The sequence below is a fragment of the Apium graveolens genome, chromosome 5 (genome assembly GCF_009905375.1).
Source record: "Apium graveolens cultivar Ventura chromosome 5, ASM990537v1, whole genome shotgun sequence".
Classification (NCBI taxonomy): domain Eukaryota; kingdom Viridiplantae; phylum Streptophyta; class Magnoliopsida; order Apiales; family Apiaceae; genus Apium; species Apium graveolens.
In genome coordinates, this window is record NC_133651.1 from 92,795,351 (window position 1) to 92,810,565 (window position 15,215).

Sequence of the window (15,215 nt, forward strand, 5' to 3'; positions counted from 1 at the left end):
TTATTTAATGAATATTATTATTTGAATATTCATTCGAGGACTTATGACTCCGATTATTTACTAATTATTATTCTTAATTTTATTAAAGAATAATTTGTCGATAATCAAACTCACTTTTGATTATTCAAATAAAGATAGTACTTTCGTATAAGTATATCTTTGGTTATTTAATATTCATTTCAAGTATAAGTTTTAAAACTTTTACTTCAATTATTTTTATAAAGATTATTCTTTATGGGAATATTATTTAAATAATATTATTCAGATATTTTCTAATATATTGGGACTGATTTATTTTATTAAATCAGCATCACTCCAAACATTCTTAAAAATGTTTTCGGGTCTTCAAAATGATTTTAAAGGTTAGGGCGGATCCCAAAACTCATTTTTATATTTAAGATCCTCTTTTCGAAGGGGATTTAAATACTCGCTCAAAACCTGAGGGATCCGGCTCTGTGGTGTATTTTATATTCGCAACAAGGTTGCTATTATGATAAAAGAGTTTTTGATACGACTTCTTGGTGGAGCTGTATCAACAAGTTTCTACTTGGGGAAAGTGGGGACGAGCTTTACGTTTCAGAGTCATGGATTTCATCTGAACTAGGAGTGGCGTAAGTGGTCGAGTGGCGTCGGCCCAGCCTTATTATATTTGCCAAATTGGCCTGAAAGTTCCGCTAAGATGGTCCATTCCTTAGGAGTCCAGTGTTCGGTTGACAAGTAAATCCGACATGTTCTCCTCTACATGTAGAAAATGGTGGGGTTGCACTACTGCGACTGATCATCGTGAGTGGTCTTCCTGGCGCGGCAAACTCCTGTAATGAGTTCATCATCCAATTGGATATTTTTGCAACACTACCCAGAGCACTTCGATAGAAAGGCTACGGTTGGGAGATTGTTGAGTGTTGGTAGGGTCGAGTTTTCAAAATGATGTTTTCATCAAATGAAGTATCTCGTAACTTCATTTCATTTTGAGAATATTTCAAAGATTGAATCTATTCAAGTCTTTTCTTGTAGTCTCATCTATGTGATGAACTTTTGAAACTGATGATACCTTGAACGGTGGTAGTTCAAGTAGTATCCGGAAAAGATATATGTATATTGGAGTATCTTGTAACTTCATCTTTTAAACTTATATCTAGAAAATGATTATCTTATGCATGACAAAGATTTTCAGAAAAACGTTGAGACAAGGTTATATATATGAGATCACCTTGCAACGATATTTTTATACATTTATAAACTGGAACTCTGTGTATATTATACATGTCAGAGGATTTCAAAGATTATGAAAAGTATATATGTATATATATACTGAATATTTTGCGACTTGGTCGCGTTAAGATATCAGTTTGGTTCATTTCTTCTTGACCAAGACTTTCATGAGTACTATGAGAATGCTCATATATTGTTAATTATTATACATATTATTTCGGTGGGCTTGTTGCTCACCCTTGCTTTCTTCTTTCATCACACAACATCAGATAGACAAGATGAACATGACCACGCTCCTAATTCGCGTGCGGATATGAAACGTTCCACAGTTTCCTATAGGCGTTGATGTCGCTGTAGCTGAGGTAGGAACTACCAATAGGCTAGGCTTTCAACTTTTGATGTACCAGACTTATGTATCTTTATCAATTGTAATAATGGCAAAGAAATGTAAATTTATTCAGAAACCCTTTTAAGGTGTAATGGCATATAATTTTGGAATAAAATGACTCGTGTTATTTTTGGATATTCATCTCTGAGACTATAACTTGTGGTGTGTGTGTTTATTATGGGGTCACAGTACAGAGTAGTTGATTGTTTATTAAGATTGGGTGTTATTAAGGGAAATGGAACTCGTGACAACCCGGATCCCCGACCCCGGATTTGGGGATGTTACAATTATATCAAACTTCTTTAAAGATCAAAAATATATTTAGTTTGACTAATGAATATTCCATCACTAACTTGCTTAACTTGTAAACCAAGAAAGTAAGTTAGTTCTCCCATCATACTCATTTCATACTTACTTTGCATCAATTTGGCAAACTTTTTGCAAAGTTTCTCATCTGTAGAGCCAAAAATAATATCATCTACATAAATTTGAACAAGTATACTAGAGCCATTAACATTTCTGAAAAATAAAGTTTTATCTACAGTACCTCTTGTGAAGTGATTTTCCAAAAGAAACTTTGATAAAGTGTCATACCAGGCTCTAGGTGCTTGCTTCAGTCCATAAAGTGCTTTCAAAAGATAAAAGTCATATTCTGGAAAATTTGGATCTTCAAAACCAGGAGGTTGATTGACATAAACTTCTTCCTCCAAATCTCCATTCAGAAAGGCACTTTTGACATCCATTTGATAGACCTTGAAATTGGCATGGGCTGCATAAGCTAAGAAGATTCTGATGGCTTCAAATCTTGCAACAGGAGCAAATGTTTCATCAAAATCTATTCCTTCTTGCTGACAATAGCCCTTAGCAACCAATCTAGCTTTGTTCCTGACTACTATACCATTTTCATCCATCTTGTTTCTGAATAGCCACTTAGTGTCTACTGGGTTCATTCCTTTAGGCTTGGGTACCAGCTTCCATACATTGTTCCTTTCAAATTGGTTTAGCTCCTCCTACATAGCTAAAATCCAATCAGGATCCAACAAAGCTTCTTCTACCTTCTTTGGTTCTTCCTTGGAAAGAGAGCTGCTGTATAGACATTCTTCCTGAGTTGCTCTTCTTGTTTGAACTATAGAAGAAACATCACCAATGATAAGCTTAAAGGGGTGATCTTTTGTCAATTTCCTTTGTTGAGGTAGATTAGCTCTAGATGAAGAAACCTCATTGTTGTCTTGATGTGTGATTGACTGTTGATTGTTAGAAACTCCCCCTGAGTTTATGGATCTTTGATTTGAGAAAGGGGAACTTTCTATAGGTGATCTATCATGACTTCCTGCTCCTTTTGATAACCCGACGGATGGTGAATTTTGAGTACCGACGGATGAAGCTGGTTGTCTCCCAACGGATAACGCAGATTTCCTTCCGACGGATGAAGCATTATGCAACTCGATAGATGTTGAGTTTTGTGCTTCATTGGTAGTAGATTTATCTGCATTATCCTTAGACACTATTTCTTGATCACTTTGATAATCACTGTCATCACTAACCATCTCCACATTGTCGAATTTGAGGCTCTCATGGTAATCTCCATCTTTCAGTCCTTCAATCTTTTTATCATCAAACACAACATGTATTGATTCCACAATAATGTTGGTTCTTAGATTATAGACTCTATATGCTTTACAACCAGCATATCCAACAAAAATTCCTTCATCTGCTTTAGCATCAAATTTCCCATTTTGGTCAGTTTGATTTCTCAGAATATAGCATTTACAGCCAAAGACATGAAGAAAGTTCAGAGTTGGCTTCTTGTTCTTGAATAATTGATAGGGAGTCATGCATCTTGCTTGATTAACCAGAGAAATATTCAGAGTGTAGCATGCAGTATTTACAGCTTCAGCCCAGAAATATGTTGGCAGTTTAGATTCTTCAAGCATTTTCCTTGCAGCTTCAATAAGTGATCTGTTCTTCCTTTCCACTACTCCATTCTGTTGTGGAGTCCTTGCTGCTGAAAACTCATGCAGAATCCCATTTTCCTCACAAAATGCTCTCATGACAGAATTCTTGAACTCAGTTCCATTGTCACTCTTGATTCTTCTAAGCTTGAAATCAGGATGATTATTGACTTGCCTTATGTGATTGATGATGATTTCACTAGCCTCATATTTAGATTTTATGAAATATGTCCAGGAGAACTTTGAGAAATCATCTACAATTACTAGGCAAAATCTTTTCTTTGAGATTGACAATACATTGACTGGTCCAAACAAATCCATGTGAAGCAGTTGCAAAGGTTCTTCAATTGTTGAATCAAGTTTCTTCCTGAATGATGCTTTAATCTACTTCCCTTTTTGGCAGGCATCACACAGTCCATCCTTTGAAAACTCCACTAGAGGAATGCCTCTGACCAGTTCTTTCTTTACCAGCTCATTCATGGTCTTGAAGTTTAAATGAGATAGCTTCTTGTGCCATAGCCAACTTTCATCCTGGCTTGCTTTACTGAGAAGACAAGTTACAAACTCTGCATTGGATGAGTTGAAATCAGCTAGGTACACATTTCCTTTTCTCACTCCAGTGAGAACCACTTTGTTGCTTCTTTTATTAGTCACAACACAGGCTTCTGAGTTGAAGGTTACTGAATTGCCTTTATCACAAAGCTGGCTAATACTCAACAGATTGTGTTTCAGACCATCCACTAAAGCAACCTCCTCAATGATGACATTGTCCTTTGAAATCAAGCCATATCCCACAGTAAAACCCTTGCTGTCATCTCCAAAAGTAATACTTGGGCCAGCTATCTCCTTGAATTTCGTGAGTAGGGTAGAATCACCAGTCATGTGTCTTGAACAACCACTATCCAAGTACCAAAGATTCTTTCTGTTTCCCTACACACATCAAAATCAAATCAAGTTGATTTTGGTACCCAAGTTTCCTTAGGTCCCGCCTTGTTAGCTTTTTTTCTGTTTCTTAGGCTTTATCTCATTTGACTTGGGAATTTCAGATTCATCCTTAGTCATTTGAGTTGGGCCTTTGAAACCATTCATGGCAACAGAATTATCATGCATATTATGACTAACAGGAAATGGCATGTTATGGGTAAACATGTTATTCCAGTAAGGCATGCTAAATGGCATTTGTGGCATACTATATGCAGCATAATAAGGATTAGGTGCAAATGGCATATTAGCAAACTGTGCATTCATGTTCTGTGTAGACATAGCATTAACAGGCATGGGAGGCATGGCATTCATGATAGGAAATTGAGGTTACACAAACATGGAAGTAGGCAAGGCAGATTTGTAATTAACAGACAGATGATTTACACTACCACACTTGACACAGATTTTTCTAGGAGCATATTTATCAGGTGTGTAGTTATTGTGTTTGTTAATCCCTACTTTACCATTCCTATTGTTTTTCCTTTTAGTCTCTATTTTTACCTCAATTTTCTCAAGTCTGTCACTTAACTGTTTCACAGTCATGTGACTAACATTAGCCTTTTTCCCTTTCTTAACTTAACTTGACTCTCCTGAAACAAAGTTCTTGGAAACAGACCCATACTTCTCATTCAGCTTAACTAATTTGGCTTTACTAATGGGCTTGCTCACAACCGACAGATGAGGATTTTCATCATTCGACGGATAACACTTTTTGTTATCCGACGGATAATCCTCATCATCCGTCGAGTCTACATCTGTTAGCAGTCCATCTACCAAATTAGGTTCTAGTTTCTCTTTGTTGTTTTTCCAGGCTTCATCACAGAAAGACTCAATTCCTTGAACTTTGGTGATTTGAGCATGGACATCCCTGGATGTTTTCCATGCTTTACTCACCTCTTGTTCACGCTCGAGCTACTTCTTTAAAATTTCTTAATTTTTCAAGGACTTAGTTAATTCCTCCTTGGCAATCTTACACTCAATTCTTAATTTCTCAAAATCAATAAACTGAGACTGAAGCACATTATCCCTCTCACTTAAAAACAAATTATTTTCTTTGATTTTAGCATTTTCTTTAGTAAGAGACTTAAGAGTAACACGCAAATGATATAATTCTGTAGACATGTCATTTATGGCATCATTACACTCAGATTTAGATAAATATGCAAGGTTTGTAGTAATTACCTGATTGCTTGAGGAACTTGTCTCTGTCTCATCAGACTTGGCCATTAGGGCTAGATTGACATAGCTGAGATCTTCATCTTCATCCAGACCATCTGCTGCCCAGTCATTTTCTTGTGTAATAAAAGCCCTTTCCTTTTGCTTGAGTAGATCAAAGTATTTTTGCTTATAATCCACAGACTCAAACTTTTTCTTACTGGAATCTGATTTCCTACACTCACTGGCAAAATGCCCGCCAAGCCACATTTTAAACATTTGAATTTTGACTTATCCACCATGTTTCTATTTGGCTTGGCTGCTCCAAAGTTCTTCTTGAACTTGAGCTTGGAAAATCTCCTGGAAAGAAATGCTAGGTGCTCATCAATGTCCTCCATGTCATCTTGGCTCAATGAATCTTCACTTTCTACTGCAATCCCCTTGCCCTTGTTCTCACAGACCTTTGAAGTTGATTCAACAGCTTCCATCTTCACTTCCTTCTCCTTTTCCAACTCAGCAACTAGTGCAATGGATCCTCCTTTCTTCTTTCCTCTTTCCATCCTTTCATCCTACTCTATTTCAAGCTCATAGGTTTTCAGGATGCCATATAGTCTCTCCAAAATAAACTCCTTATAATCTTGTGAGTTTCTTAATGAGACTGTCATTGGTTTCCATTCCTTTTGAAAAGATCTAAGGAATTTCAGATTAGAGTCTTTAGTCTGGTAGACCCTTCCATGCAACTTGAGAGCATTTAGTAGTTTTTGAAACCTACTAAAAATGTCAGTGAGAGACTCACTTTCCTCATTGTGAAAATGCTCATATTGCTGAATCAAGAGCTGCATCTTATTTTCTCTAACTTGCTCAGTGCCATCACAGATTATCTGTATAGTATCCCAAACTTCCTTGGCAGTTTTGCAGTTGATAATGTTGTCAAACATGTCTGCATCAACTCCATTAAACAGAATATTCATGGCCTTTTTATCCTTTCTGACTTGTTCAATGTCAGGATCAGACCATTCATGCCTTGGCTTGGGGACTGATGGCTCATTTCCTGTTGCAGCTCTCATTGGAACATGAGGGCCTCTTTCTATGCAGTCCACATATGCCTCATCTTGAGAAAGCATATGAAGATGCATCTTTACCTTCCAATGATGGTAATTATATTTATCTAGAAAAGGAATCTTGACTCCAACATCCTTATTGTTCATCTTGCTGAATTGTTTTGATCTTTAAACTCTTTATAAGTTAAGAGCTTGCTCTGATACCAATTGTTAGTCCCTTAACAATATAGCAAGAATTACAGAAGGGGGGTTGAATGGAATTCTTGAACCTTTTTCTTAAAATAAAAATGTTCAAACTCGAATATAAATATAAGTGTATTGATTAGCACAATGCGGAATAAAAACTTACATGAACCAAAACACAAGTAATTAAAAATAAGAGTCTTTAAAAACTTTCTGGTGGATTTAAACAATTCCACCAGAGATATATATTATATCGAGAGAACTCTTTGTGCAAGAATGCTCACAACTGCTTACAAATATGAACTACTGAGAATACAGAGAAATGCTAATAATTCTGCTTACAAATGTTTCTCACTTTTTGTATCTCAGATCTTAGTTTCTATTTGCTACTTCTTGGTTTATATATTACCAAGATTACAAAGACAAAAGACATGATCATTATAAAAACTATCGGGTCTAATGCTTTGTTACTTTGTTCTCTATTACCCAGTTAATAGGCTTCCTCATTCCATTTGCATACACTTCGACGCATGTGACTATGCTGTCACTGTCAACTGATATTTGAATTCTTTATCTGTTGAGTACATGATCATCCGTCGACTTTATGATCATCCGTTGATGGCTTCATTGATCATCCGTCGACTGCTATGTTGAACATCTGTTGATAGCTATTTTGATCATCCGTCGATGGCTTTGTTAATCATCTGTCGGTAGCTATTTTGGCACTTGACTTCAATTCATCTATACAGAATTACAAGACATCATCTATGTACAATTAATCAACCTATTCTGCATATCTAGTTAAATCCAACATGACTTATATGCTACTACAGAATTTATACAAAGGTGTATGCAGAAATGTGCTACAAACTCATTATTATATAAGCTACTCACTCGACGGATAATTAGTCATCATCCGTCGGGACTATAATGAGTTATCCGTCGGGACTATAATTCTTATCCGTCGAGTGCTACATTATTTCACTAAGTAAAATCTACTTAGGTGTTTTGTTTATGTAATCATCAAGTACACAACATATGCACAACACAAGTAACTCCTAAATTTTCTGGCTTACATTTCGATGCATAATGACCCTTATGACCATATTTTAAACATTGCACATCCTTTTTGCACGAACCATTGTGTCTCTTGTCACAGGACTTGCAATCCACTGCTGACTTGACTGACTGGGCTGGAGTGGAAGCAACTGAAGTTGCACTAGACCTAGCCTGAGAGAAACTCTGTCTCCGGATCTTTTAATCCTGTTTCGGCCAAACCGATTCTGAAACTCATGGCTAGATTCTCATTGGTCTGCCCCGTCTATAACACCTTCATACTTCCTTTTCTTATCACCCTCTTCCTTAATAGCCAACTTCTGGTCACTTTCCATTACTAGGGTGGCCTGAACTATGGAAGAGTATGTCTTGAGTTGTAATGCCACAACTCCTCTGCGAATTTGAGGATTCAACCCTTGTTGAAACCTCCTTGCCTTCTGGGTCTCCGTACTTACATACTCAGGAACTAATCGAGCCAATTCTGTAAACTTGGTCTCATACTCCAACACACTTCTTTCACCTTGTTTCAATTCTAGAAACTCGACTTCCAACTGATTCCTTAGACAATCGGGAAAATACTTCTCCAAGAACAATTCTGTAAATCTCGTCCAAGAAACAGGGTCTTCTCCTTCCAACGCATAAGTGGATTCCCACCAATAATTTGCTTTTTTCCTAAGAAAGTAGCTCGAATAATCCGTCTTAAGCTCGTCACATACTTGAGTGAGGGCAAATGCTTTTTCCATTTCCTTAAGCCAACTTCTGGAAACAACAGGGTCCACTTTACCCTTAAACTCCGGGGGCTTAACAGACTGAAAGGATTTAAAACTAGTGGATTGGGTCGGCCCTCTTTGTTGGTGTTGTTGTTGCTGAATCTGTTGAATTAACTGCAACTGTTATTGCTGCTGCTAGCGCAACAAGTCTAGAATTTCATTTATAGTTGGACCCTCCACAAAACTACTCCTATTTTCTTTAGACTATGAAGCTTTCTTGGGTGGCATTTTCCTGAAATATAACAGGGAATTTATTCAAAAACATAACGAGGATGTATAACAAAAAATATCACCGTTCAAACGGTACATTTGTGTCAGAAAAATGCTGCCCAATCAAAGTACCCATGTCCATATTGTCGGGATCCAATTATAAAAGATATTTAGATTAACAACAATAGCAACAATAGAAACAATGACAGTAGCAGAATCAACAACAGCGCATAAAACTGGAATATAATGATACTAAACATTATAGCATGACTTCTCAATATAACAACAATTGATCAACCTCCCAGCACCATTATAAATACAGCATTAACAAATTCGATATACCGCGAAACTAGACGGACTATACTAGTCACCAACCAAAAACGTAAACTGGTAGGTCAAGTCAAACTTAAGGAATCACGGACTTGGCTGACACACTAGTCCGAGTTTCAACCAACCATTCCTCTCAAGGCAATTTCTTATCTCTTGCAAATGACCCATCTACCACTGAGTTAGCTTTCCTAAAGCTGTAACCTTCAATATCGAATCATGAATCCTCTCTGCTATCTTCATTTGTGAAGTAGCAACCAGACGTAAAATTTCTATTTTCTTGAAAGTCAACTTTTGTTTACTTTCAATAACTAGGACTGTCTAATTACAGAAGTTACTGTCAGATTCACTACCAGGAATAGAATTTCAAAATCAAAGAATTAATGATACAGGGAGGACAAGGGAAGAAGACATAGATATGAATGAGAGCAACCATACAAGTACATAAGATGGCCAGTCTTAGTATCACATAGTTCACAACACATAATTCGGTGGCATCCCACCAGACTCTTTGTCACACAGACAAATAGTAAAATCATATGTGTTGTCTGCCCCAATCAACTGATGCAATTAGCAAGGAAATAGATAATGATTAAATAGAAAATTCATAAATAGGAAGGGGAAAATCTGATTCATAATGAAATCAACAGAACCCTAAGTTCCTTACTTCGAGTTCTTGACTTTTTTGCAGAAAACACAAGTAACTTATTAGATTGTAATTGATTACTCTGGAGGCAAAATATGTCTCTAGAAATGTGGGAAAGGGTTGAAGATATAAACAACAGTACTGATCCATACATGCCATGAGACCCGACTGTCATAGTACCCGCTGACTACTAGCATTCCATCTGCACTCATCGAGGTCGCACACTCGGTCCAGCAACATCACTTGACATAAAAAATTAAGATATTTAGGAATAACATTGGTGTCACTTCAGCTGACACATCAAGGATCCGGTAAAAAGCTGAATTCTCGCGATCAGACTCGTTTTCTCGAGAGGGATATCTAAAACCTCTATCGGGCATTACCAACGATACACATACTAGGGAGACATACTAAAAACTAGGGCAGTTTCAGCCAATCCTCAATAGACATTAGGGTTACGCCTTCGAAACCCATAACTGAACTCTTAGACTCGCTCCTCTGATTGAGTTACTGACTCACAATGTTATATAAACCTTCCTACACTCTTTTGACTCTACTTCTAACCTTAATCAGAGACTCAAACCTGTAGCTCTGATACCAACTGTGACAGTCTCAACCCCGGGGTCAGGAGTTGACGTCACCAACAACAATATAATCCAAATCATTAATAATACTTAACCATGACCCCTTTTACCAAGACCTTTTCCAGGTTTAAGTATGACCTAGGTTACAACTATTATAAAACCAACTTTCTACAAACAATCTGAACAATACTATCTTAATACAACAACTCAACATACCATCTCTGGTCTGACACAACTACCTCAGAGGAGCCTGGTACGAAAGTAACTGGAACTCTGCCCTGACTACGGAGAAAGAATCTTCTAAACATTTGCAATACATATATACAAAACATTCTACAAGGGTGAGCAATCAATTGCTCAGCAGTACCACTATATGAATAACAAGTAAAATGATTTAAAATGAAACAGTGATAGGTTCATAATTCATCACTTGTTAGAAAAACAAGTAAATCATGTATAAACTAGATATTCAAAGTAGCATGCTCTGTAAAATAATATCAGTCGTGTGCTGTGTGTATATTTGAGTCCAAATTTGAGCATGCCACTTTCATTTTCAAAACCTCTGTTCCACTACAGGAACCACAAAACCATCTGTCCCGTTAGGGGGACCAAAAAACCATTTGTTCCGTTCTAGAACCACAAACCGTAATCAGATATGTATTGGATCTTATCTAGGGACGGCTGATCAGGCCTCCACACAAATTATCTAGGATAGTTGGCCGGGATATCACATAAATTGTCTAGGAAAGATGATTGGGCTTTCACACAAATTAACCGGATCCGCAGAGACTAGCTAGGTCTCTGATTAACTGTGATGGACTAATCGGTGAAGATAGGGTGCACAACCGAATTAGCCACTTACGCAACGTTATCTAATATCTAATTCATTTTATCCAGTTTCTAAAATCACTTTTACCTATCTCTTGTTAAAAACCATTCTGTCACAGAACACTATTCAAAACTTTTACCTATTTCTGTTCCTGTTCGAAAATAAAACAACATTTCATGTGACGACTGAGAAATTTTGCGTCGTAATTAAGTAAATAAAGGGTGTGTTATGTGATGTGATTATAATTATGTGATTAAGTGATGATTATTTGTCTTATCTGTATACTAGAGTTTAGGAGCGTGGATAAAAACGTTCCAATTTAAAGAGTCAGCTTAAAAGATAAGCTGTGGTGTCGGGCCGTCAGGTAGAACGGAACCCGTCCTAATATGGAGTTAAAGAATATAAAATATGAATTATGTGATTGAATGTATGAATGAGTAAATAAAGTATTTCGTCCTAAGTGACGTGTTGATTGGTAAAGATATTGAGAAGCGTAATCAAAACGCTGAGCGTCGGGCCGTCAGGCTGAACGTGACCCAATGCGCGTAAAAGAGGATAAAGAATAAAGAAGGATGAATTATATGATCAGACCTGAGTCTTTAAGTGATTATATATGTGTGATTGCTTGACTGTATGCATGACTATGTGTTCTATGTCAATTTTGTGAATTTTAAAGGAATTATGTGACATAGAACACATAATTCTAGACTTTTCGAGACCTTATGTGCTAAAAATTCATTATGAGTAATGGATAAAAAGCTAATTTCGAGACCTACGTGCTAAAATTGTCATTTTCAATAATTCTAGACTTTTCGAGAGAGATATATTTTATATTGGAATTTTGTTGCATTTGAGTAAAAAGAAAATGAATGAGTGAGTTAAAAGAGAGTTAGTAAATTACCAGATTGCCCTTGTTTCTAAGTGGTATATATAACCCACTTTCTTTTCTTTTCTTTCTTTTGTGCACTCACTTTCTCTTCTCTCTTTTCTCTCTTTTCTCTCTTTCTCTCCCGAACTCTCTCTCACTCTCACTCTCTCTCTCTCGGCAACTCTCTCTCTCTCTCTCTTTGATTTCTCTCGGTATATTACCTCTCCCTCTCTAATTCCTTGAAACACGCCATGAATCTTCATCCTTATTCCATACAAGAGCTTTAATTCTTGTGCATGTGTGTGATTAAGCTTGCATGTCGATGTGTGTGTGTTGTGTGTGGTCGGTGTGTGTGTTCACCCGAGAACCACATGGTCCTTCTTGTTGTTGATGGATGTCATCTTGTTAAGCTTGATTCTTTGCAAACAAATGATAGAAAAGATGTGCATGTTAGTTTATCTTGCGTAATTGACGAAATCGGGGGCTTCGTGGTTGGACACCCTCGAATGAGGGCACCACCGAGATGTCACCGCCACCGGTGATGAACTCCGGTGAACCGGTGGTGAGCTATGATGTTAAAAACTGAGCTCTAGAACCTTAAAATCAAGTATTTGTGTTGCATGTGGTGTTTTCATTAAAAGGCCGAATGGCCCTTACTATTTTAAGGAAATCAAGTTGATTGTATTGAGATGCATGAGTTATTGATTCGATGTTGAAATATAGGTTGATTTGTGATTTAAAGATTAAGGATATCAAGTTGCATGTTTTATTTTTTTTGAAAACCCCGAATGGTGTTAATCTTTAAAAGTTGTGGGTTTTAGTTAACTTGTTTAAAATGATGATGGATTGTTATTAGATTAAAAAGGAATGAAATTGTTGTTGCATGCTAAGTTTAGGTTCGAATTTTGTGTTAATAAGAAAGGAAATTGATTTTTGTGAGATAATCTTGGCAAACACTAAGTTTGTATGGCCTAAAAGTGATTGCATGCTAGTTTTAAAGAGGATCAAGATATGGATGTCATGGATTTGTCCTTGAGAGGAAAATTTGAGTTTTGCCGAATGGGAATTGAGTTAAAAGGGATTAATTTGATGAATAAATGGATGCATGTTGTGATTTAGGATTGTGTTAAGAAACTTAGTTGGCTTACTTGATGAAAATGAAATGTTTGATATCATGATAAGTTGAAATTAAATTGCATGCGAACAAGTATGTATAATTTGGTTCGAATTTTTATAAAGAAGGATGATACTTTAATAGTTTTGAATGAGTTGTGTGTGTGTATATGAATTAAAGTGAGAATTTGGTTAATTTTGTGTGATAAGGCCGAATAGGCCATAGGGATTAAAAGTCGAAAACTTGATTTTTATGATCGAAAGGATGATTAAAGATGTATAAGTGAACAGCTATGAATTTGTTTGCTTGATTATAATATGTGGTTCGAATTAAGGAACAAAAGAAAAGGGAACTAAGTTGATTGATTTTAAAGAATATAAGTGATAGTTGTGAACGTAATTGTTTGGTTGTGAATAGGTCTTGTACTCGTAATAGAGTCGTGTTAGTGTGATTTGAGAAATAGCCAAGGTCAAGCGAGTGCGCTTTGATGGTTATGTATATAAGGATTTAAAAACTACGAGAAAGGGATATGCTATGTGCTTTGTGCTATGTGCTTATATGTATAAGCTATATTCGTATGCTCGAGTCAAAAATATAATCGAGTTATCGTATAGAGTGATCGTTCCGGGAACGAGAGTTGGGAATCTAATTAAGATTTTTGGTTTTATTGTAGATTCGGAGCGTGAGGGCATTCAGGCTAGGAAAGGAAAGGATTTACTAGGTGGTAGTAGTTCAACTTTCAGGAAAGCAAATCCAGGCAAGTAACTCTGATTACTTGTGTAAACGGTTATAAAGAGAATGTTGTTCATACCATGTATAGTATTGAACTGTTAAAATATGAAACCCTTGCTTTATGAAACCCTGATATTGATTTGAAGTACCCTTGTTCTTGATAACCTGTTATTGATAATCCTATTGATTTCACCCTTTGATAATCTGTCTTTCTGTTCAAGTACCTATTAAGCCATGGATTATATTGAGCCTTTTGATTATCCTTGTTAACCTTGTTTAATGATACCCTGTTTCTCTTGATCACCCTATTGATCCTTAAACCAATGTTGATCCTTCTAATTTAGTTCCTTATTATCCTTGATACAGTATTCTTGTGAAATATTCCTTGCGTACTTTTGAATCACTCCCTGAACTTTGTTTCCTTAAAATCTGATTTAAGAATGAGTTTCGACTTGAAAGAGTCCGAATGATTTCAAATGCTTGGTAATGATAAAATGGATTTTGCAAAACCAATTTGTTTTTCCAACTCAAGGTTTTCCAAATAAATTCCTGATGGATTGGATTGGGACGTAAGAGGCTAGTGGGACTAGTCCAGTCATGGTAAGAGGCTAGTGGGACTAGTCCAACTTAAGGCTGAAATTATGCCGATTGGTACCTTAAAGACCGGAATGGAGGTCGATATGGGCTGATCACCCGTATATAATGAAATGGAAAGATAAAGTGATCCAATCAAGGGTTTTAAGTGATTATTTAAAAGGGAACTGAAACTTTTTGTCAGTAAATTGATTTTTGAAAATGAAAATGGTTTATATTGCTTTGAAAAGAGTTGATTATGTCATTGTGGAGCTTAAAGCTCGAGAACCCTGATTCTTGAAATTGTTGATCATATGATTGATTCTATATCTTGAAATACTGTTGCTTTCCTCTATCGAAAGATCTACTTTGATCCTAAAATGATTTGTGATGAATGTCGGCTTTCGTCCTATTTCGAGCCTTGTTCCTTGAAAGCCCCTACTATTCTTCAGAAACCTTTCCTTATCCCAGAAAAAAAAGAGATGGAAATCTACCACCTATATTAATTAACGTAGAATGCCCTAGTTTGTTCAAGTATATTGTGATTTGATATTGTAGAACTGCTATATAG